Consider the following 22374-nt stretch of genomic DNA (forward strand, 5'->3'; position numbering starts at 1 on the left):
ACACTGCAGACGAGCTTTTTTTGCTGTTACGCTGCTGAGGCTGTAGCAAGAGACAGCGAGGTCCCCTGCTCACCCACCGCGTCACACGGGGAGGAACACACCCCTCTGTCCCGGGAGGAATGGGTGACTTTTCTGAGGCACCTCCCCTCGGAGGTCAGCCAGGGCCGGCGGAGAGACGCCGGGAGGCCGAGAACACCGCTGCCCGTCACGGTGTCTGCGCCGCCGTGCCACGGCCCTCGCCGTTTCCAGCTGACCTCCACAGCATCCTCCGCCTCCGGCCCCGCATCCCCCGTCTCCGTGCAAGGGCTTCGCTGCCTCTGCCCTTTCCCGGGGAAAAAAACCGAGGTAAGGCTGCGCATATGCTCACTGGTATTTCAAATCCCCCAATTAACGGGAAGATAATTCATGCATTTAAGCATTAAAAAGGTACTTAAATCCGAATGAATTCCGCTCCGTTGTTTTCCAAGGTTCCCCTCCCGCTCCCACCGCCGAAGGCTACACGCTCGCTCCCCGGCCCACCTCTCCTGGTGACCAGAAGCCGCCATCACCATCACCCCGTGGCTGTCCGTTAACGAATCGCTTTGTAAAACCAAACAGTATTCCCTTCAACGTATCCCAGCCCGAGGCTGGAGCAGGAGAGGTTTCAAGCTAATTGTGCGGGCACGTCCCCCCGCAGATCCAGCGTGGAAAGCAGGTGTGATACCACAGAGCAGGGAGATAAAAGCATCAGTGAGGAAGAAACAACCCTGTGTGCATCACCTTTAAAAAACACCCCACCAACCCCTGTTTTCAAAGGCTAGCTGGTTTTAATCTTCTTTATAACAGGTTTCCATGTTGCTGCAGTTTAACAGGTTTGTGGCTTCTGCGTTTGGCGCTGGGATAAACAATGCTCCAGTAATTGCCAGGTCACCGTTATTTACTTCTGTCTTTTTAAAAAAGCCTCGCCTCGAACGGCCTGTACTGTAATTTTCTTTCCTGTCTCCCACTAATGAAGGCAAGAGGGCAGGAGGAGCAAGTCCGACGGCGGAGAAAGGAACCGAGCAGCCCGGCTGGCTTTCGACACGCTATTAAAGCCAACTCCCACCCGTCACCCATTAATTGGCCTGGCACGCGCCAGCCGGGCGGGGAATAAAGAGGAACGCTAGAAACCCAGCGCACCCCTGGTTTAATGACAGCTCTTTTCCTCGGCCGGCCCTGCGAGGGGATCGTTTCCCCACCCGTATGCTTTTTGTGCAAAGTGTGATGGACGGAGAAGGGGGACGGGGCCAGAGCAAGGGATGAGGAGGAGACAGCAAAGCGGGCGAGCTACCGCAAGCTCCCCAGAGCCGGGATTTATTATCCGTTTCCTCTGCGTAACGGGTCTCTGGTGTCCAGATGACACCCCCCTAGAAAAAATAATGTGTATTTTTATCTCCTTGCTGCTAGCAGCCAAGCCACCACGACGCAAAGGAGCCAGGAGGAGGCAGAGTGATGCTGAGACACCATGGACGGGTTTTGCAGGAGCCATGGAAGGGAGGAAGGAGAGGGACGTCCTCCTTCTACGTGGCACAGGGTGGGACACCGCCAGCCCAGAGAAACGGTGACATTTTCCTCTGCCTGTCGCTCCTCCCCATCTCCTAGGCTTTGCTCCGTCCTGCCTGCTCACGGGACAGCGCATGGAAACTGCAGGTCCGGCGCCGTAACGCTGACCTGTCCGTGCTGCTCCGGGAACGCCGGTTCTGGCGGAATGAAGAGTACGCTCCTGCACGCCGAGGCACGGTGGGAGAGCGGCACCCCGAGCTCCGAAAGCGCAGCCCCGCGTGCTTGGCAAAGCGAGGTCCTCGCGCGGCTCGTCGTTCCGCGAGGACAGGGCAGGAGCGAAGCCAGGGCTGGGGGAAGGCGACTGGTGCTCAGTGAGCACCCCACACCGGGCAGAGGGAGTTACGCCGCGTCTCCAGCTGCACAGAGCGGTGTCTGATGAGCCTACGGGCACCTCCCAGCGTGTCCCCTTCCCAGCTTTTAGGAAAAAGCAGTTCATTTTCCCAAAAGACCAAGGCAAAAGGCTGTACGGTATTCCCTGCTCCTCCTAAACTTCTGCTCTGGAAATGCTTCCATCCCATTCCCTGGCTGCTCCCCTCCCAAACTCCTTGCAGTCTGTGAATTCGAATCGAAATCCTCGTTATTTTCTGGTACAAACGTTTTTTTTTTCTGTATCCTGCCCAGGAAGAAAAGCAACGCCGCACGGCACCGCTCACCCAGCAGCGACGGTGGAGGAGGCAAAGGCCCTGCTCCAGGCAGAGCACGAGAGGAGCGCACAAGAGTTCGCAGCTCTAAATCTAAGCTCTTTCCACAGGTTGAGCTATTAATTACCTCTCTGGAGTGTTTCACGACAGCGCCTGTTCACCGACTGAGCTCTGCCACGAGGCACTGGAATAGCACTGGGTAATTCATGGACGGCGAGCAGGAACAAAACGTTTGCAGCGAGTCGGGCAATTCGCTTCCACAAGAAAGCTCAGCAAAAAGCAACGGAGGCGCTGAAGATTTCACTACATCAACGTTTTCTCCCTACAACCTGGTAGGTCTCAGGAACAAGGAACACTAGGTTCAAACACAAGCCATCAAATTTTGGCCAAAATTAGCAACATGTTCTTTCTTTGATACGCTCAACTGGTTGAGTGAAAACAGACAGTTCCTGCTGAAAAGCCCATGCTAAAAAAACCAACTGATTTTCTGTGGGAGAGGAGAAGAAAAAACAACTCAACAACAAAATCTGCCATCAACTCAACCATTATTACGGTGGAAAAATCCTAATCCCATACGCTGCAGTTTACTCAACCATCTATACTGCATGTCCAGAGAGTGCGAAAAGAAATCTTAGAGAAGAGAAAACGCGTTACCCTCCAAAATGCTCTCAACAACAGAAAGTGAGCACAGGAAAACATGATTTTACCGGCTTTTGAGGTCTGGTGCCTCTTTGGGTAAGAGCCCTGATGCACGCTTCAGGTTTTAAGAAACCCGCGCAGAAACTCTGTTCTGAAAGGTGCCATCAAAGATCTTAAAAATCCCAACGATATTGTGGGAGAATTCAAAAAACGGGAGCGTGCACAAGAGAAGCAGCTTCCCACATCGCGGTTACCTGCAAGGATGTTTCATTACAGGCAGTTTCGCACAACCCGATGTCTTAAATTTTTGACGGCAGCCACGGGCCTGGCAGGATCTGGCGACTTGCTGCCTGCCATCAATTTGTTACCTGCAAAGAAGGTACCTTCCTGAAAGGAAAAAAAAAAAAAAAAGAAAAAGGAAAGGGGGAAAAAAAGGTCCTTTGAGTAGATAACTAGATATACGCCGTGTTGTCTCACACGCAACTGCTGAAACAACGCTTCGTTAAGGGCCTCCACTGGCTCCAGCGCACCAGAACAGTGGCTGCAGCTGGGGGAGCACCATTCCGACGAGCTACAACCCAGCGCCTCGAACGTTTGGGTTATCAGAGTCAGGAGAGCAACTCTGCGGTGACTGCCTCACTCCGAACCCACTCCGACGCTCCGTAAGTGACCGAAGAGCTCGCTGCTTTTGTTCTCCCTCCCTTTCGCAGGCCATCGTCCCCACCGAGCCCCCGAGGTGGGTTTGTTCCACCGCATCGTAAAGTTTACGGCCCGCTGGAGGGCCCTTTTCACGTGAAGAACGAGCCCAACGCTACGGCACAGCGATGCACGAGGCTGGCAGTTGAGAACGCCAACTCCGGTTGAGATTTGCAAGAGACGATGGGTAACTTCGCCTCGCAACTCCCATTAATTCCAATCACAGCCACCGCGATGTCGAGCGCATGATTTATCACGAGTCTCGCAGGGCTTTGTGTTTCTTTTCAGAGTAAAATATCGCCCTTCTTTTATCTAAAACCAATCCCCTCTCCCCAGGTCCTTGCCCTACTGCTGGCACATTAAGAGCATTAATAAAAGCGATCTGAGCATTAATAAATTAGCAAGTACCTCGCACGCTTCAGTACGCTACAGGGGATGAGAAATGGTGGGGTTGCTCAAGATGTTTTGACTGATTGGAGAAATAAAGACCCAAAGTTGGCTTTGGAAACCCAACCTGCAGCGTAAGCTTTGCACCCGATGCAGCAAGAGAAGGGGAAGGTGAAGAGAGTCAGGTCACCTAAGTGTAATTTTCAGTAAATCTGGGCGAATCCAAGGTACACGTGGCTGTTTGGCCCATGGGTCCCACCAACCTGGAGCACTCAAGCACTGGGTGTCAGACCTTAATTCCAGCACTGGTGACCAACCAGTGATCTTTAGTATTAAAGTCCAACATCTTGGCCATGACCTCCCAACACCCTGTTATTGCTTCATAAGCAACATTACATCTAGAGAAGAGCGTACTCACACCTTACACCTCCCCTTCTCACCACCGCTGGACAGAAACGTCACGCATTCGATGCGCTAACCTCCACCCAGGTGCGGCTCACCTCCCTTACGCATCGTGCCCGAGGACGGCTCGTGCCGCTGAAGGGAGAGAAGGACGTACCCCGTGCTTGCGTCCTGTTAGCACAACCTCTGCAAATCTCACAAGACTGAAGCAGAATGAAGCCTCCAAGAAGGCTGGGCTTCTCTGCATCGCAAGATTCAAGTGCACGCGCATGCTGTGGACCTTTTAGTCCCTCTCCAGTCTAGACGTGCATCCTACCAAGACATTGTTCTGCTTCTGCTGCATTCCCCTTCCTTTCTGTAAACTTCCTTTTTCAAGCCTCACACGCGGTGTGATTCTTGCCTGGCTTCGTAACCCCCCAAAACCCTCCAATTTGAGAGGAAAGTGCCTCCTCTCCGCACCCACTGCAGATCTCACCCCAGCTTTGCCACTTTCCCAGTCGATCCCATATTGTGGTTGAGGGACATGTAGGGCTGCTCGCTGACCTGCTTAAACGAGAGGTGATGCGCAGTGATTGTGCCCCTCTACTCGGCACTGGTGAGGCTGCACCTTGAGTGCTGTGTGCAGTTTTGGGCCCCTCACTACAAGAAGGACATTGAGTTGCTGGAGCGCATCCAGAGAAGGGCAACAAAGCTGGTGAGGGGTCTGGAGAACAAGGCTTATGAGGAGCGGCTGAGGGAATGGGGATTGTTCAGTCTGGAGAAGAGGGGAGACCTCATTGCTCTCTACAACTGCCTGAAAGGAGGCTGTAGGGAGGCAGGCGTTGGTCTCTTCTCCCAAATAACTTGTGATAGGACGAGAGGAAATGGCCTCAAGTTGCACCAGGGGAGGTTTAGGTTGGATATCGGGAAACACTTCTTTACTGAAAGAGTGGCCAGGCACTGGAACAGGCTGCCCAGGGCAGTGGTGGAGTCACCATCCCTGGAGGTGTTCAAAGAACGTGTAGACGTGGCACTTCAGGTCATGGTTTAGTAGGTATGGTGGTGTTGGGCTGATGGTTGGACTTGATGATCTTAGAGGTCTTTCCCAACCTTAAGATCCTATGATCACATTGCTCCCAAAGAGATGAAGGGAGAGGTGCCTTCCGCAGCACGCAACTCTACTAAAATAGTTGAAGCATCTGCTAGAAACGTTTGTGACCAGTCACTCCCCAGAGAAGATGGCTTTCAGGATGAATGAGCACCATGGATGTCTGGAGGAGTGCCTCAAGGGAGTTCAATGGGACTGACTACTTCTGAAAATCATAACGTTGTGCCAGGTGGTGGGTCTTTCCCAGTGACACTGAAGGTCTTTTCAAAGCTCGTTCTGAGCTGCTGAGCCCAGGGGATGAAGGTCCCACTTGAAGGCAATAAATCAGAGACATCAGAGAGAGCCACCAACACGAAAACTCACGGGGAGCGCACGAGACAGGTAGGAAAGTTGGCTATCAGGCTCCAGAGACTGCATGGGAGAAAGGTTCGTTATTTTTTTTCAAGTCAGTGCTGTTAATTACTTTCAGGGCTCAAAATAAAAGTCAGCTCTAGGTGAGGAAACCTGACAGGGCTTTGCTGCATTTTGTGCGTTTGGTGAGCTACCCGTCCGACGTCGCTCACCTGGTGGGGAAGGTTGGCTCGGGCCGCAGTGACAGCAGATAAATCACCGGCTTCGCTTGCCATCTTTGAAAAATGAATTCAGGGGCTCCGCGTTTCTCATCAGCGCATCTCCCTTCCCGGCTGCCTCCGTGCCGGCGCGGGAGGGCCGTGGGCTATTTTAAATGGAAGGCCATAACAAATCTGTCGCCGCATTCGTTCGGGCAGCGCCGGAGAGAGCTGAGCAGCTTCCGAGGTTGAAGTAACAGCTCCTGCCGTGGGAGCTGATGCAAGAGCAATGGCGGTGTCCACCGGCAGGCACTCGGCTCTCACGGTAGGCGGGCTCCTAAAGAAAGCAGTCTGGGCATGAGTTTGGGAGCTGGTGGCCAGCAACGTGCCATCACCTGAGACAACCTGGGCTTGAAGAGACACATCAAAAGCCGATGCAGTCAACTAGACAGTTGTACGTACACCACACGTGTTGTAACAGGCGAGGCGCGCGCGCCAAGTTCCCAAAAGCAAAACGGTGGGGTGGAGGGTCTGTTCCTCAACGCTCCTTCAGCCCAACAGGCAGCTGCACCACAACCATGGCCGCTCAGCTTCTCCAGGAGCTGCCGGTCTCCCCCCGCCTCCCCTGTGAAATCAAACCAGCTGCTCCGAAGGAGCCGGATCCGCTGGCGATGCCGCAACCAGGTGTTTGAAACAAAGGCTGAGGGAGAGCAAAATTAGGTCAAATCTGCTGAGGAGAGATGAGTAAATAACAGCTGCTATTCCAGGGAGCGTTTGTTCTCTGCGAAAGGAGAGCAGGTATCTGCAGATCTGTCTCCTCTCATTCCTGCCGAAGCGGTGGTTTGGGCGTTTTCAGAGTTTCACGGGAGCACAAAAGGAGGCTGCGGGGAGAGGGGGGATTTACACGGCACCGGCTCATGGAAATACGTAGCTACGAACAACGGATTAACGGAGCCATCAACAATCAATCATGAGAATATTATTGAAAGAACTTCTGTGCAAGCATCTGGACACGGTGGACCGACAGGACAGAAGAGCTCACTGCTTTCTAACTGGCATTTTTTTTCCTTGGCCAGTGTAATAAGAAAGTGGCAATAATAGGCTGGAGAATATTTTCAAGGTGTGTTTTATTACCCACTTATCTCTGACACTTGCCAAAAGAGGCCTGAATACTCCTCAGCACATCTGAGACTTCCTGGCAGGGGAACAAGGCTGATGAGCGCTGTAAAGCAGGGAGCTAACGAAAGCAACCACATCTCAACGCCGTACCCGGGTCCTGCGGAAGAGCTTTCCACCACGCTCCTCCGCGGCCTGGCCTCTCCAGCCGAGCGAAGTGCTGCTCTCTGTGAAAGGCCCCAGGAGCGGGGTTTAGCTGGGGGTCACTGGCAGCGTTTCATGACATTAAGTAAGACAATTAGCATTATCTTATTTCCTGATAAAAGAGTATTCCGCTAGCCTCTGTTTTCCAGAGGGGAGCCGGCAGGGAAGCTGGCAGCCTCCAGCAAGTTGACAGGCTGGAGAGGTGGGCCCGTGCCAACCTCATGAAGTTCAACCAGGCCAAGTGCAAGGTCCTGCACCTGGGTCAGGGCCATCCCAGGCACAAATACAGGCTGGGAGGAGAATGGATTGAGAGCAGCCCTGAGGAGAGGGATTTGGGCTGGATGCTGGATGCTGGATGAGAAGCTCAACGTGTGCAGGCAATGCGTGCTCACAGCCCAGAAGGCCAACGGCATCCTGGGCTGCACTCCCAGCAGCGTGGGCAGCAGGTCGAGGGAGGGGATTCTGCCCCTCTGCTCCACTCTGGTGAGACCCCACCTGCAGCCTTGCATCCAGCTCTGGAGCCCCCAATATCAGAAGGACATGGACCAGTTGGAGAGGGCCCAGAGGAGGCCACGAAGATGATGAGAGGGCTGGAGCAGCTCTGCTGTGAGGCCAGGCTGGGAGAGCTGGGGCTGTTCAGCCTGGAGAAGAGGAGGCTCCGGGGAGACCTGAGAGCGGCCTCCCAGTGCCTAAAGGGGGCTGCAGGAAAGATGGGGAGAGACTCTTCAGCAGGGCCTGGTGTGACAGGACGAGGGGTAACGGTTTCAAAATAGAGTGAGGTAGCTTCAGATCAGATATTAGGAAAAAGTTTTTTACACTGAGGGTGGTGGAGCACTGTCCCAGGTTGCCCAGAGAGGCGGTGGATGCCCCATCCCTGGAAACATTCCAGGCCAGGTTGGACGGGGCTCTGAGCAACCTGATCTGGTTGGAGATGTCCCTGCTCCTTGCAGGGGGGTTGGGCTGGGTGGGCTTTGAAGGTCCCTTCCAACCCAAACCGTTCTATGATTCTATGATTCAAGGAAAAAGCCTGGAGTGCGCTTGTTTTATTTTCATAAGGAGGAAAAGAAGGTGCCGTAAACGCTCCGTTACACACACCCAAGCGTTCAGGAATTACCTGAAATCCCGCAGATGCCAGCAGCATCCCACAGCCACTTGGACAGCGATGAGCCTGCAGCAGCGCCCTGCGGATCCCACTCCACGGAGGGGAACCGGTGGGGTCTGGCTCAGTTCTGGTCACACACCTGCTCCGCGATCCCAGCCGAGCCGAACGTGCTGAAGTCACAGAGATTTAGCACTGCTGGGCCTACGAAATGAGTTTTCGCAGGCGCTGCTTCACGTGGGACAGGCTCCCCACGCTCGGCTCCATCACCTCCCCTCACCCATACGGCTGCCAGCCCCGGTATCTCAGCCGTCCTGGCGACTCGTTCGAGGTCCGAGCAGCTCCTCTGTAACGTGCTGAGCAGGAGCTTACCTCCTCTGATCCACAGCTTTCAGTCTCCTCAGAAATATTAAAAGGCAAACATGAAAATTACAGGAAAAGGAACCAAAGGGTTGTAACCTGCCACAGAAATGGAAAATCCAATTGGACTTGAGCGCAGCTGGGCCGACGCAAAATAAAGAGGAAAATACGCGTTGCTTAGCCCTGTCTCTGTTAAACGGTGCCGCCTTGGGCAAGAAGCGGAACGCAAAATCAAAAGAGGGATGGAGCCTTTTGGGGAAGCTGTAGGACCACGCGCTGCAGAGGGAAGGTGATGGGTTCACCTATCCCTGGGAAAACAGGAGTTTCCAACCGCGAGAGCGTTTTGGCTTCCCCTCGATTCTCACCTCCGGCTCTCCCCAGCCCAGCCCCACCAAACCCCACCTTCTGCCCTGAGCTGCTGCCCTGCCGAGCCAAACCAACGGATCCCACTTCCCAGCGCCATCCCTCCCTTGGCCAGGGACGGAAGAACGACCTGCCCGCAAAGCCGTGCGGCTTCGCTTACCGATTCAGCCGCGCCGCTGAGAACCAGGCGAGGTCTATTAGCGATAATGAAACCGGGGAGCCTAATTCCCCACGCAAACGAACCGGGGGGAAAGCGCACTGCATCTCCTGCCAGGCGCAGAGCCGAGGATCCGGCACCAACGGCTCTGTTTAAGAGCCTGACCTCATTCCCACCTTGTAAACAAGCTTCCAAGTATGAATAATAATAAAAAACCTCATTTTTCTTCCAGAATCATTATATTGTTTTATTATTTTCCTATTCATGCTGCCAATAATAAATCACATTACCCAAGATGTTCACATTTATTATGCCGTTTAGAGCTCGGCGTAGCTGCCGTGGTTCTGTATTAGCGCTGCGTTACCAGAGCTCGGGTTTTCGTTAATAACTTTGGCGTCCCCAGCACACACCTTTCAGAAACCAACGCAAGACGGGGAAAACAGCCCAGAATTAGTAACGTCGTGCAAAATTCCCAGGGTCCTGGAAGGGTCAGGAGAGTGGTTTTGGGCTGCAGAGCTCCTGCAGACGTTGGTAAAGAGAAGGGAAGACTTCCGGGGGGTAAGGGATGCGAAGGGACACATGGAGCCAAAAGGTCAGGCTTGCAGATGACTTCTCCAACACCAAACTGAGCCAGGGAACCCCAAAGAAAGCTTAATTCCTCCAAATTATTTCTCTGCTCACTTAAATTGCCCCTTCACGCTGACTAACAACACACCCACGAGAGCATCCCCCATCTGCTGTGGGATTTTTAGCTCATTTACAGATGTGACCCTGGGGAAGCTGAACGAGCTAGAGAAGACCACAAAAGACACCAGGAGATGAATTCCTACCAAGTTTACAGCCCCTTTCTAATAACTAGGTTGCCCTTTGGGCCACGAGGAACTTCATAGAGACACGCAAAGCCTTAAACACAAAAAGCCCCCTTGGAGGACCACCAAGGGAAGAACGTGGGCTTGTTGAGGAGCTCAACGTGGAGCCAGAAGACCTTATCCAGAGCATAACGGCAAACAAATTGAGGCACCAAGAGGAGAAGGAATTCACCCAGTAGTTAATAGGACTATACAACACAGATAACACACAAATTCAGGGTTTTTACTCCTGACTTCTCCACTGAAGCCAGAGCATCAGCATCCCTTGGTGCCAGTGCAGTGGGATTTTGGGACATACCTCCTCCGTCAGCTTCCTTTATGAAAGAGCAATTTAGAGCTTCAGGTTTGTTTCGGCATGCTCAGCCGCGGGGCTCGCTGCACAGCGAGGGCAGGCAAACCTCCCAGGGCAGCAGCGCGCAAAACAAAACCGGGACCTGGCTGGTGCACGCGGGAAAAAGGGAATCATATGGTTGAAGAGAAAAGCAATTGTAGTGGAAATTCAAAATCACTTCACTGAGCCCATTTCACGCAGTCGTTCCTGCCCTTGTAAATCAGCAGCAGCAATTTATTCCTAAACAACAACAATCCTGAACGGGGAGGAAAATGAAATAATTGTGTTTTGCCCAGCTTGAGACAGCTCCTGTGCACGTAGATCCATATTTATAAACGCGGGTGCCAAACGTACAGGCACTCCATCACGCTCATTACCTCCTTCGACGCACCCATCACCAGTAAGGGGTGCGCAGTACCGTGAGGGCAGGCGGAGCTCCTCCCGCAAAACTTTGCCGAGAATCCGGTATTCACATCCGGCAGACAAAAACCCAAAATACTTAATCAGTGCTGCAGGGGAAAAGCAACGCTGAAGCCGCCTGTGCAGACCCTGCCTCGCATCCATGCCCCAAACCAGGACCCTCCTGGTTTTGGCATTTTCTGTGCCTCCTCCCGCTACTCCATCCTTATGCCTAGAGGTGTTCACCATCGATCTACCAGTCTTTGCCTACAACAGTCCTTACCTTCCACCCCTTGGGCCACGCACCAAATGCTGGGTTTTCTTTTAACCTTGAAGATCTAAGGCTGCCCAGCGAGGTGGTGGATGCCCCATCCCTGGAAGCATTCCAGGCCGGGTTGGCCGGGGCTGTGAGCAACCTGATCTGGTTGGAGATGTCCCTGCTCCTGGCAGGGGGGTTGGACTGGGTGGGTTTTGAAGGTCCCTTCCCACCCAAACCATTCCCGGATTCTACAATCCATGAGACAGGTGCAGCCTTTTGCTGACCATCCACACATAGCAGGAGACGCTCAGCCAGTCAAGGAAGCAGATCGCGTTGTGCAGACCCGCTGCAGGCTCCCCAGGTCTTGGCAAACCTCCGATTCATCAGCTTGCAGGGGACGTTACAACCTGTATCGCCTTTGGCTATCTTACATCCCTTCCTCTCTTGATCAGAACGTAATCAACTGGCGGGGAAAAAAAAAAAAAAAAAATCTGACATAAACCTACCTTTCCTTTTAACCGTCCTCAGGAACGTACCTGTCAGCCTCGCGCGTCACCCCGCAAGTCCCCGGGCGGTTCCCCTTTAGCCCCCGCGTTACCTTCCGAACAGCGCCGACAGCCTGCGCGCCGCAGCGGAGAGCAGACGCCAGCAAAGGCTCATTTACAGAAGAAGATGAAGGTACGGCACGTTTGAACGACAGCTCTCAAGGTACATCAATCGCAGTGTTTTCCAGGGGAATGTTCTGCCTTTTTCCCCCCGAAGTACATGGCATATGACGAAAACAACGTCAAACTGCGTCTGTCTCAAAGTTTTCAGCAGAAGACCTCTCTGCTCCTTTTCTGAGCCTCTACTCCAGGTGCCGACTGCCTTTACGATCCCTACTAGGTCTAGCAGCCGGAAAGCCTTCCGGCCTCTTGCCTTCTTATCCATTTCATTAATTATTATCTTTAGTCAGAGCCTCATTTTCTTGAGCTGCTTTGACAGCCTTGTTGGCCCATCAATCAGTGTTTCGTAAGTACTTCTGAATTTCTTGGCGAATCTCAACCACACTTGACAGGGGATGATGAGACACACTCTTAAGGGTGAAAAAAAAAAAAGAAACAAGAAAAAAATCCCAGCTAACAACAACGAAAAAGCAAGAGAGAAAAAAAGAAGGTGATTGAAGGAAAGTGACCCCTCTTCTCTGGAGCTTAAGAAAATAAAATACACCCTGCCTCGTCCCGCGTCAGCACAGGTTTCTTATTCCCGCAGCCCCCTGGAAGGGGGAAGGCAGCGCTCCCCTCACAACAAAAGCACAGCACAGGCTGCGGGGCTGGGAACAGGAAAATGTAACTGAAATTCAGGGAAAAATGCCACGAGGATGTTTGTTTGAAAAGTATAACGCAGAGAGGGAGGATCTGCAAGGGGAACAAACATCAGCTCCATTAGGATTCAGCGGCGGTGGAGTATCGGAAACGCGTCTCCTGGGAGAAGCCTGCCCTCTGCGCCCGCCGTGCCCGGAATCCCAAAACAGATGAGAGACAAATCCAACACATCTTATTCCTCCTTTTCCTTCTTAAGCCCAAAAACACCGCTCCGTGCCACTTTGACATTCAGGTTTTACTTCTGCTGCAACGAGCCCCAGGCATCCCCTCAGCAGGGCCCATCAGCAAACCTTTGACGTGACGCTCGTTCCCCCGGGCGCCGCTGCGCGCATCTCCCCGACGCTTCGCAGGGACCATCCCCAAAACTCCCTTCCCCATGCTCCAGTGTGGGCTCCAAATCCAGGGAGATCTTTCATTGCACTGCAAACGATGGACTGATGGAAGGAGACACCCACATGAAGGTGCCATCCCACGGTTTGCCAGTGCACGCTTTGGGAAACGCACTTTGGGCTGAAATAGGATGAAATCAGGGCATGGCTCCATGGGAAACTACGGAAATTCAAAGTAATGTTGGTTTTTGCTTCACCAAGTCCTTGTAGGCGGTGCAGGACAAGAGGAAAACTCCGCAGGGGACCAGGAAGATGCAAAGTGGCAGTAAGACAAGGGAGGAACACAAGCAGACTGCTCTCTCAAGGCAGAAACTAATTGCTGGACCACTAAAAGCTTCTCCTCTCCAATTAATATGGCAACGCACGCTCCTCTTAAACCCCAGCTCTCGCCACGGCCATCGTGACTTGGTCCCCGTTCTCAAGATTAAATCTTCTGGAGCCTGCTTTTGAGCACCCTCATCGCCTCTCGGGGATGTTCCCGTCTCTTTTCCACGGCGCCCAACGTCCCCACGCCAGGCGCCTCGGCAGCCAGCAGCCGTTTCTGGGTGGCGTTTGGAGGCTGGATGCCCGCAGCCCAAAGCGCAATTACCCGAGATGGTTTTGCTTCACGAGCTGAAAACAAAACCCGCTCTCCCGTCTCCTGCCGCTCCCCAAAATTGCTGCTGCGATAAAGGTGAGAGTGCTTATAAACAAACAGGTAGCCGTATGATTACAGTTGCCGCTATTTGATGAAGTTATTAAGATAATCGCCGTGCCGGTTTTGCCACAGCAGTGGCTTTTACTGGCTGGTAAGGCTGCTTACGGTTGCGAGGACAGATAAGTGGGGGAGATTTACACGCAGGATGACAGTCAGCTCCATTACCCGACCCGATAATTTGCACTTCTGGAGCCCGACTGGAGCAGAAAAGGCCACTACCTCCTTTCCGACCTGCTTGTTTTACGTCCGCTTCGGTTTCGCTATCAGCTAAATGCACTCGAGGGTAAAGGCTCCTCTGGGAGCTGTGAAACGGCGCTGTTGCAAACATCACATCTGTATTTGTTGCCAAGGCGATGGCTAATAACGTTAAAACGGAGCACAGGCCCGGTTTGCGGCAGGACACGGCAGGCTGATGGGGCTGCAGAGCAGGAGATGGTGAAGGGAGAGGGGAAAACGCAGTCCGTGGGGTCTCTGCTGGACACGCGTTGGGGGTCTTCATGTTGGGGGGCTCCTGCTCTAAGAAGACGACACCGAGGACAAATCTACATCCCAGCCAGGATGCAGTGGAGAAGCCCAGCAACCATGAGGATGGTGGGGCTGAGGTCTTCACGTACGGACGAAATCACAGCTCGGGGCCACCCCACTGCCCTCCCGCTCATCAAAACCAAGCTCTGCAGAGCGCGGAAGTCTCCAGGATGACCTTTCCTAGGCAGACGCTGGAAAGCTATCACCGAGCGCAAGCCAATTTGCTTTGCAAGTGTAAGTGGCAATTTTCCTTCTTAAACACATTACAGCCGCTGGTAAACGGCAATAAACAGAAAGTTCCTTCTCACTCCCTCCGCAGAGACCTCTCCCCGTGGTTACGAGCTGTGATCTTAAAAAATACCGTTGTGAGACACCAGCAGCCCAGGACACGGTGGTTTTCAGCCACTGACTTTCATGCCTAGACTTTATTAAAGGAGGGAAAAAAAGGAAGATTAAGTGATAACACACTTGCCCCCCCAAGGGGGGCAAGGACTTCTTCAGATATCCTTAGGCAGCAATTTTAACAGCAAGTGAAAAATTAGGAGCAAGGTTTAAGGTCTCTTATATTTTATTCTGAGAGGTGCCCCGGCTGAGGAACAGCAGCTTGAAAGCATTTCATGCAAGTGCAGCGAGGCTTGGTCATAAGCCGACGACTACGTGAAGCACTTCAGTGTTGCGAGCCGGGGCAGCAGGGCCTGGGAAGAGCGGCCTTGTAGAAAGTCCAGCGCTTCCCCCAGTCCCACCATGGGCTCCGAGAGCTCCCAAGGCTGAGGGACACCAAGGCAAAGAGGAGGTGGGCTACGTGACACCATCCCACCACCTGAAGGTCACACACCAGCCCCAGGAGAGCTTGTTGGACCTGATGATCTTGGAGGTCTTGTCCAACCTTAAAGATTCTGTGATTGTTCTCCACATCTCCACTCGGGGATTGTAGTGGCCAAACAAAGGCATCTTCCCCTCCCAGCGCCTCTTCGGGACGCTTAGCAAACAAACCTAGATTAAACCCTTTAATTAGCATCTCTTAAAAGCAGCATGGGATTCTCTTCTCCTCCATCAACTCATCGGTCTTTCCCATCCAACATCTGCCTCTAGCTGTAGTGCGGTGTCTCCAGACGACCTAACAAAGAGGCAGAGCAATAACGCAACGCACCTCGGAGAATATAATCCTCCTCATCTGTTATTTTGGCCTGACGTTGCTGTTCATTAGGAGCACGCCGTGTACAGGCGCCGTACGTCTTCATTGAGAACCCGCCGTTTCTATTAACTGGAATTATTTCTCCCCGCGCTCGCACACTGACGACGGTTACTGAAAAGCAAGTGGCTGCTACAGAAAGGGATTGCAAAGCTCTCTCATGACCGCGTCCTGCAACAGTGTCCGCAAACCACCTGAGACTGGATCTGCAGCTTTTTGGGTTTGTGGGACCACTGTGATGAGCTGGTTGGACCTCCGGCCTCAGAAGCGCATGAGGGCTTCCCCCTGTTAACGCCCGCTCAAAGTACAACACCGGGATTTTAGCAAAACATCTGGTTTCCGCTGAAACTTTGCCAACAACAGAGAATCTAGCGAAACCCCTGGCGCGCTGTGCCAAGTGCTAATTAGCCTCCCTGTTAAAGGTATCGCTTATTGTCTAGCGTGGATTTGTTTGGAAGCCTCACCTTCCATCTGCTGTGTTTTATTACATCTCTGACAGCCAGACCTAAACACTCCTCTCCCTAATTTTCCTCTCCTGGGATCAAGCCGGCCCCTTCTCCCACCTCTGCTGTTTAATATCCAACCTCAGAAGGAGGAAGAAAGATTTAGGCCAAGCACTAAACTTTTCCCTTTTTTGGCCCACCACAGAGCATTATTCGCTCCGAAGCACTAATTTTATTGGGAAACCTGTTTCCAAACCAGTGTTTTCCAAAACGTTTTGACGGGATGGCAGCAGTTAGAGGAGATGGATTTTGCCCTTGATAACATGAGATGGTCAAGTGCAGAGGAAACCAAGATCCACGAGTCGCTCTCCAGCACCGGGATTCACCCCAGCCTTTGCAATTCCCAGTTCTCAGAATTAGAAAAAGCCGTTCTGCGCTTATTCAGTGCGATATCTTTATTCAGCCCTAAACGTAGGCAATCAGCATTAGCTTGATGTATTCCAGCCAGCAGCGACTTGGGGGACCGGCTCGAACAGGAGACTTCATGAATATTCTGCGGACTGACATTTGTTTGCAGTATTTGAATATTTCCTAATAACCAGGGGAGAAAAAAAAAAAAATGCGTACCGGGAGGCCAGGCTCATGAATGCTTCATAAAGTCAGGTCTCTCTTGAAATATTATAAATGGCAAACATTGCTTGCTACATAGAGATATGCAAAAATACTTTGGCTTTTTCTCTACCTGTCCTCCATGGGGAGCTCCCCTTTTGGAGCCGGGTCCGGCCGGCAGCATCCCCCCGCTCCAGCTCCCTGCTGCAGGATGGAGGGGAAAGGAGGACGTGGCCGCGGCTTCCCGACGCTTCGGACATCCTTACCGGTTGCTTTTGCACGGAAGCTTCAAGTAGGTTTGCAGTCGCTTGCTACCCTACTGGTAGTAGCTGCATGAGGGTTGGAGAAACCCTTTGTTTTAGGGGAACTCTAAGTACAGATTATTAATATTTTAAAATTAAATATATTATAGTATTTATTATTCATATTCACAACAGCATCTCTGAGCCTCACTCCCAAAGCAGCGCTGAAAGAACCTTTTATTCTTAGGCTGTTCCATCTTTTCTCCTTCCCATCGCAAGCATCACGCCTCCGAAACATAACTTTCAATAAACAACTCCCCCAGTACTCAAACACAAGGAAAAAAAAAACCACGCTCAAGGTAAGAGCAGTCATTAAGGATGTGTACGCGTATTTCCTCTAGCTCCTCCTCAGCGACCCGTATTTTTAAAAGACGAAGACTTCAGCCTTTCTCCAGCCTTGGCCCGAGCTTGCAGAGGGCAAGCGAAATGGATTCTTCATTCGCTCCACAGCTTGCTCCGTCCGTTCTGGCCTTATTTATCCTTTTACAAAGTCAGATGATGGCTATCTAATGTTAATATTTTTTCGTGCTGAAGAAGTACAGGGATTACTCATAAAATCTCCGCTCCTACATATTGTGAAGAGTAAACAGTGGGGTTTTCAAAGCCTATTTGGCATCGGCCTAAATCTGCCTTTCAAAACTCCTTCGTGACCAAAGTGGTTGTCCAAAACACTTCTTGTTGTCTCAACGGCTTCATAATTACGATTGCGCTGTCTCACTTGAAACAGATTGCTTCCAGCTCGAGGATTAATCTCGTGACGTACAGCCAAAGTCAGGAAATTGAATTCCTCTTAAAATACTCTGAAAGCGCCGCAAAGCTTCAAAGTTGTTGGAGGCAAGCAGGACAGATATCTCCAGTCAGACACTGAAGAATGAATCCATCACCTGAGATTTCTTTTCCAGCCAAAAGAAAGAAATGACCGCTTTTAGCAGGCAAGTCTCCTCAAACGCCTGTTTTCAGCTGCGACAAATTGTCCGCTGAGGTTGTCGGCTTCTCTCCATTGACTGAAAAACCCAAACCTGGGAGTGCAAGCTCCATAGCTCACGCTTCTAGACCCCACCTAAACCACTGAACCATCTCCAGTAGCACCAGCATGACACAAAATGCTACAGAGGGCAGAGCGCGCCTTCCATCAGAGGTTGAGTTCAGATGTTTTCCCCGCGTTCAAGGGATTCCCCAGTTGTTTGCAACGAGTCAAGGATGAAGTCACTCCTGGCACCCAAATTTTACGCTAAAAAACCCAAGTGTGCGTCCTGTCAGGACATCTCATGCTCCTGCACTTGGGTCCTGCAAAGCCACCACAGGTCCAGCTGGTGCCGCAGCTGCTGCCTGCTCCCATTTTGGGTCTGGTATTTTGCACCACCACCCACTTGGAAATCTTGGACTAATTAGAAGCTCAACCTGGAAAACTTAATTCAGCAGAGCTCCTCCAGCGTCTCCAGTAGGAGATCTGAACTGGGTGACCCCAACTGTTGTGCTCCGCAGGTCAACAACACGCTGAATAACAGGTAGTTTCCATTTCTTTGCCTTTAGTTATAAATCAATTTTAATTACAACGAGGACGACATCGGCAGCAAAACCCGAGCCAAACGGCTGGGCCCTTTCTTCCCGTGCGCTAACCGCCACAAATTAAAGGGTGAATCGTAGCATGCGCCGGGTATTGTCATGCAAACGAAGAAAAACAACTCGCTTTCCAATTTCCTCATGCAAATAGAGAGCGGATTGTTGAGATGGAGAATATATTTTGCCATCTCAGTGGTTCTGCAGGAGATAAAAGGAGCTGTAAAAGTTTCCCAATTTGTAAGCTGGCAGCTTATTAAATAAATAAATAAGAACCTGGCCCTGCAAACCCAAATGTTTAAATAACATCACAAGTAAACTGTCAAGGTCAGCAAATAACACGTTTAAACAATCTCGCGCTCCCTTCGCCCTTCTGCAAAGACGATGCTGTAATTTATGCGTTTATTTCCTTTTCAAAGAAGTTTCTTGATACAGTCTCCAACTCTACTGGAATATTTAAAAAATAATCACAAAACTTCCTGGCTTGAAGGCTCTTGCACGGTGCTCTGCATCCGCAAGCCAGTGCCAGCCCTTCCATCCCACGAGGTCGGTTTCTGTGAAGTTCTCCTCCCACCCAATAATTGAGTTAATGCAGAACAAGGAATGCAGACCAGACCTACATGTGCAAAAAGAAAACCTTCTGTGGATATTCAGAAGAGCCAAAGGAAAGGAAAAAAAAAACAAAAACGCAATTCAATTGTGAACGCCGAGGAGTTGCCATTATTTTTACCTTTTCAGGACTAACCGAAAGCTCCAGAGCAACTACACAAAAGCCTGGGCTCTCCTCCCAGTCTCCTTACACGTTTCATCTCAGTGGCTCCAATTCGCAGTCCTTCCCTTTTTATTCCGCAGCCAAGAGGAGCTCCTGCTCATAGAGGAGTGATCTCCGTGCCTGCCTAGCTTGGGTAGAGGATGAACCACCCAGCCCGTCCCTTCGCCGGGTACATCTTCACAGTGTCACCCACAGCTACGGACAACGACACCGTTGAACACCACCCACAACCGCTCATCTTCCAGCTCCGCGTGGACATAGCTCGATGGTTTCCACCAAAGTCATAAAACCATAGAATGGTTTGGGTGGGAAGGGACCTTCAAAGCCCACCCAGTCCAACCCCCCCTGCAAGGAACAGGGACATCTCCAACCACATCAGGTTGCTCAGAGCCCCGGCCAACCTGGCCTGGAATGTTTCCAGGGATGGGACAGCCACCACCTCTCTGGGAAACCTGGGCCAGTGCTCCACCACCCTCAGCGTAAAAAATTGTTTCCTAATATCTAATCTAAATCTGCCTCCCTCTATTTTGAAACCATCACCCCTCATCCTGTCACACCAGGCCCTGCTGAAGAGTCTCTCCCCACCTTTCCTGCAGCCCCCTTGAGGCACTGGAGGTCGCTGTAAGGTCTCCCCGGAGCCTCCTCTTCTCCAGGCTGAACAGCCCCAGCTCTCCCAGCCTGGCCTCACAGCAGAGGGGCTCCAGCCCTCTCATCATCTTCGTGGCCTCCTCTGGACCCTCTCCAACTGGTCCATGGCCTTCTGATGTTGGGGGCTCCAGAACTGGACACAGTACTGCAGGTGGGGTCTCACCAGAGCGGAGCAGAGGGGCAGAATCCCCTCCCTCGCCCTGCTGCCCACGCTGCTGGGGGTGCAGCCCAGGATGCCGTTGGCCTTCTGGGCTGCAAGCGCACACTGTTGGCTCACGTTGAGCTTCTCATCCACCAGCACCCCCAAGTCCTTCTCTTCAGGGCTGCTCTCCATCCATTCTCAGTCACCTCCCAACACCTACAAACTCAAATCTCCATTGCTGGGGATGGCAACAGATGTCAAAGCCTCAGAAGAAAAAAAGAGACGCTGACCCATTAGACAAGGAAAGGAGACGTTCCACCACAACACATCCCCTTGCCTGGGCCATGTCCCCTTCTTCAAACCCTTCTCCTTCCAGACCAACCCAACCAACCCAAGCTTGCCCGGCTAACATGGCATCAGGGATCAGGAAGAAAGTGCTTCCCTCTTCACCTTGATTACATGCTCTCTTGCTCCAGCGCGCTCTGCCGCTAGAAATAAACAGATATCATCATTAATAACAGCCCCGTGGGTCTGGTAGGACGGAGTCAACGTCGAGCTGCTGACCTTAGCATGGAGAGGGAACGGGAGGGAGGTTTCTACGGAGCAGCTGTCAGCCCACCCCGTCGGTGTGCCGGGGACTAAAAGCGTGTAATTCACAACTTCTGCGCGCTGGAGAAGTTATCATTTGGAAGTTGTTGCTCTGCAATGGCTTGACAGTCTAACAATACAAAATAAATCCATTCACGCTGCTTCGGCGAGAGCGAATCCCAGGAACGCGCCGCAGCAGCGATAAGTTCCTGTAACTCACAGCAGCTCGGTGCCGTCCTCATTACCATACATTATCTTCCCACACACTCCACAAACCTTTCCAACGGGCTCCGCTGGTGCTGAGCCTTTATTCCCTGCTCCGTGTTAAAGCTGCAAGCGCTTTGTGCGAGCCCAAAGCCCTCTTGATATCGCCGGGTCGGAAGTGCCGGAAAGCCACAGCACTTTTGCCGGTTCTCAGCCCGGCGCGTTGGCGTTCGCAGCAGCTGCTGGAGTCTTGTAAAGAGGATCCAGAGCTGGAATTTGTTCTCTGTAACGCACAGGGACTTAGCGCATCATCCCCCGCTGCGTCACACCGGCCTAGGTAGGACAGGGCTTTGTAGCAGAACGGTTGGGAAAAGGAGGGGGAGAAACTCCTGCATCAACGGGAAGAGCAAAACCAAGACAAACCCACAGACTCCACAAACGAGGCACTGAATTAATCAAAGCGGACAGGGAAGGGACCAGTGCCCTGCCTATCATGGGGATCTGGGATGCGCCACTGTTGATGAGAAAGGACTGCAAGACAACTTAATTTCACCTGCTCGCGCAGGCAGAGGCGGCATGCGTCAGCGTGCACGGACCTGCGCTGAGATAACACAGCCACCGATACAGACGCACCCAGCCTGGTCGCAAACCCTGCCTGATGTCACTTCTTACGTCATGTCACTTCTTACCTGATGACATTTCTTGCCTAACCTCCGGCGGCTCATGCGTGATGGAGCTCTGGAAGGGTGAGTCCATGCCTGCCACCTCGCCCCACAAGCCCTACCCTGGTGGCTAAAGCAAACCTGCAACGCGTTAAAGCAACTGAAGATCTCACCGTACAGATGTACTCACCAGCGGGCACCGTTAGCTGTGGGGCCTCGACAGAAATAAAGATGTATTTTAAAAACTCTCTCTGGTTTTCCAGCTCAGGGAAGCTGCTCTTTGAGGATACTACGCTGAGCCCCTGCCCAAATGAGCTGGTGGATGCTCCATCCCTGGAAACATTCAAGGCCAGGTTGGCCAGGGCTCTGAGACCTGATCTGGTTGGAGATGTCCCTGCTCCTGGCAGGGGGGTTGGGCTGGGTGGCCTTTGAAGGTCCCTTCCAACCCAAACCCTTTTGTGATTCTAAATGAAAACATCCACTCTCACATCCACTCTCTCCCAAAAAACGAGCTCGAGTTGCTACAGGAGCGGCACGTGTCCTCCTTGTGCAACTCAGTGGAGACGGCACAGAGTGTGAAGGGTACACGAGCGATCTCCTTCCGAGTCAGAGGATGGAATTGTAAAAGATGCGAAGTGCCAGACTCAGCAGCCTGATGAAGCAGCTCCCCACCTCCTGTGCCTGCCTTGTTTTATGATCTGGTTTCCTCCCCTCACAGTGGATTTCGGTTTTAGGAAGACAACCGGTGGTGCTAAAAGTTCACATTAGCAAATTGCCAAGCAGCAGCTTATCTCCAAAAGCCCTGCTTGGGGAAGAGCTTTCTCAGTTCTTCTGCTGGGGATTTAGGGTTTTCTCTCATTTTTCCTTAAAACAAAGACTCTGCTTGCACGGATGCAGAACTTACTGCCTTCCTCAAGGGATGGACGAGCAGCTGTAGGGACTGGGAGGACCATTCCCACGGCCAGTTTGGTGCCTGGCATACCTGCAAGAGAGCCACACGCTGTATACTGCAAACTTTTATCCACCTGGAACCGAAGATTTTCAGTTTCTGGCACCCAAACCAACCATCTGATACCAGCAGGATGCAATCTTGATGTTGAAGTGCTTTTTCCCAAATTGCAGAGATTAAATTAAGTTTG

The 22374-nt window shown here is 52.1% G+C and overlaps 1 protein-coding gene across 5 annotated transcripts in view; it reads right to left on the reverse strand.

Annotated features, from left to right (window-relative positions):
• Window positions 1-22374, reverse strand: part of KIRREL3 (kirre like nephrin family adhesion molecule 3) — a 282072-nt gene that overhangs the window by 171658 nt on the left and 88040 nt on the right. Inside the window, exon 1 of one of the 5 annotated variants that reach the window (XM_086766285.1) lies at window positions 11737-11857. The exons of the other annotated variants lie outside the window; for them this stretch is intronic. The gene's annotated coding sequence lies outside the window, so the exon portion shown is untranslated. Of the gene's footprint in view, window positions 1-11736; window positions 11858-22374 lie in introns of those variants that run through there. 5 annotated transcript variants of the gene reach the window in all.

This window comes from Chlamydotis macqueenii, chromosome 24 (assembly GCF_036417535.1).
Source record: "Chlamydotis macqueenii isolate bChlMac1 chromosome 24, bChlMac1.mat, whole genome shotgun sequence".
NCBI classification, from domain to species: Eukaryota; Metazoa; Chordata; class Aves; order Otidiformes; family Otididae; genus Chlamydotis; species Chlamydotis macqueenii.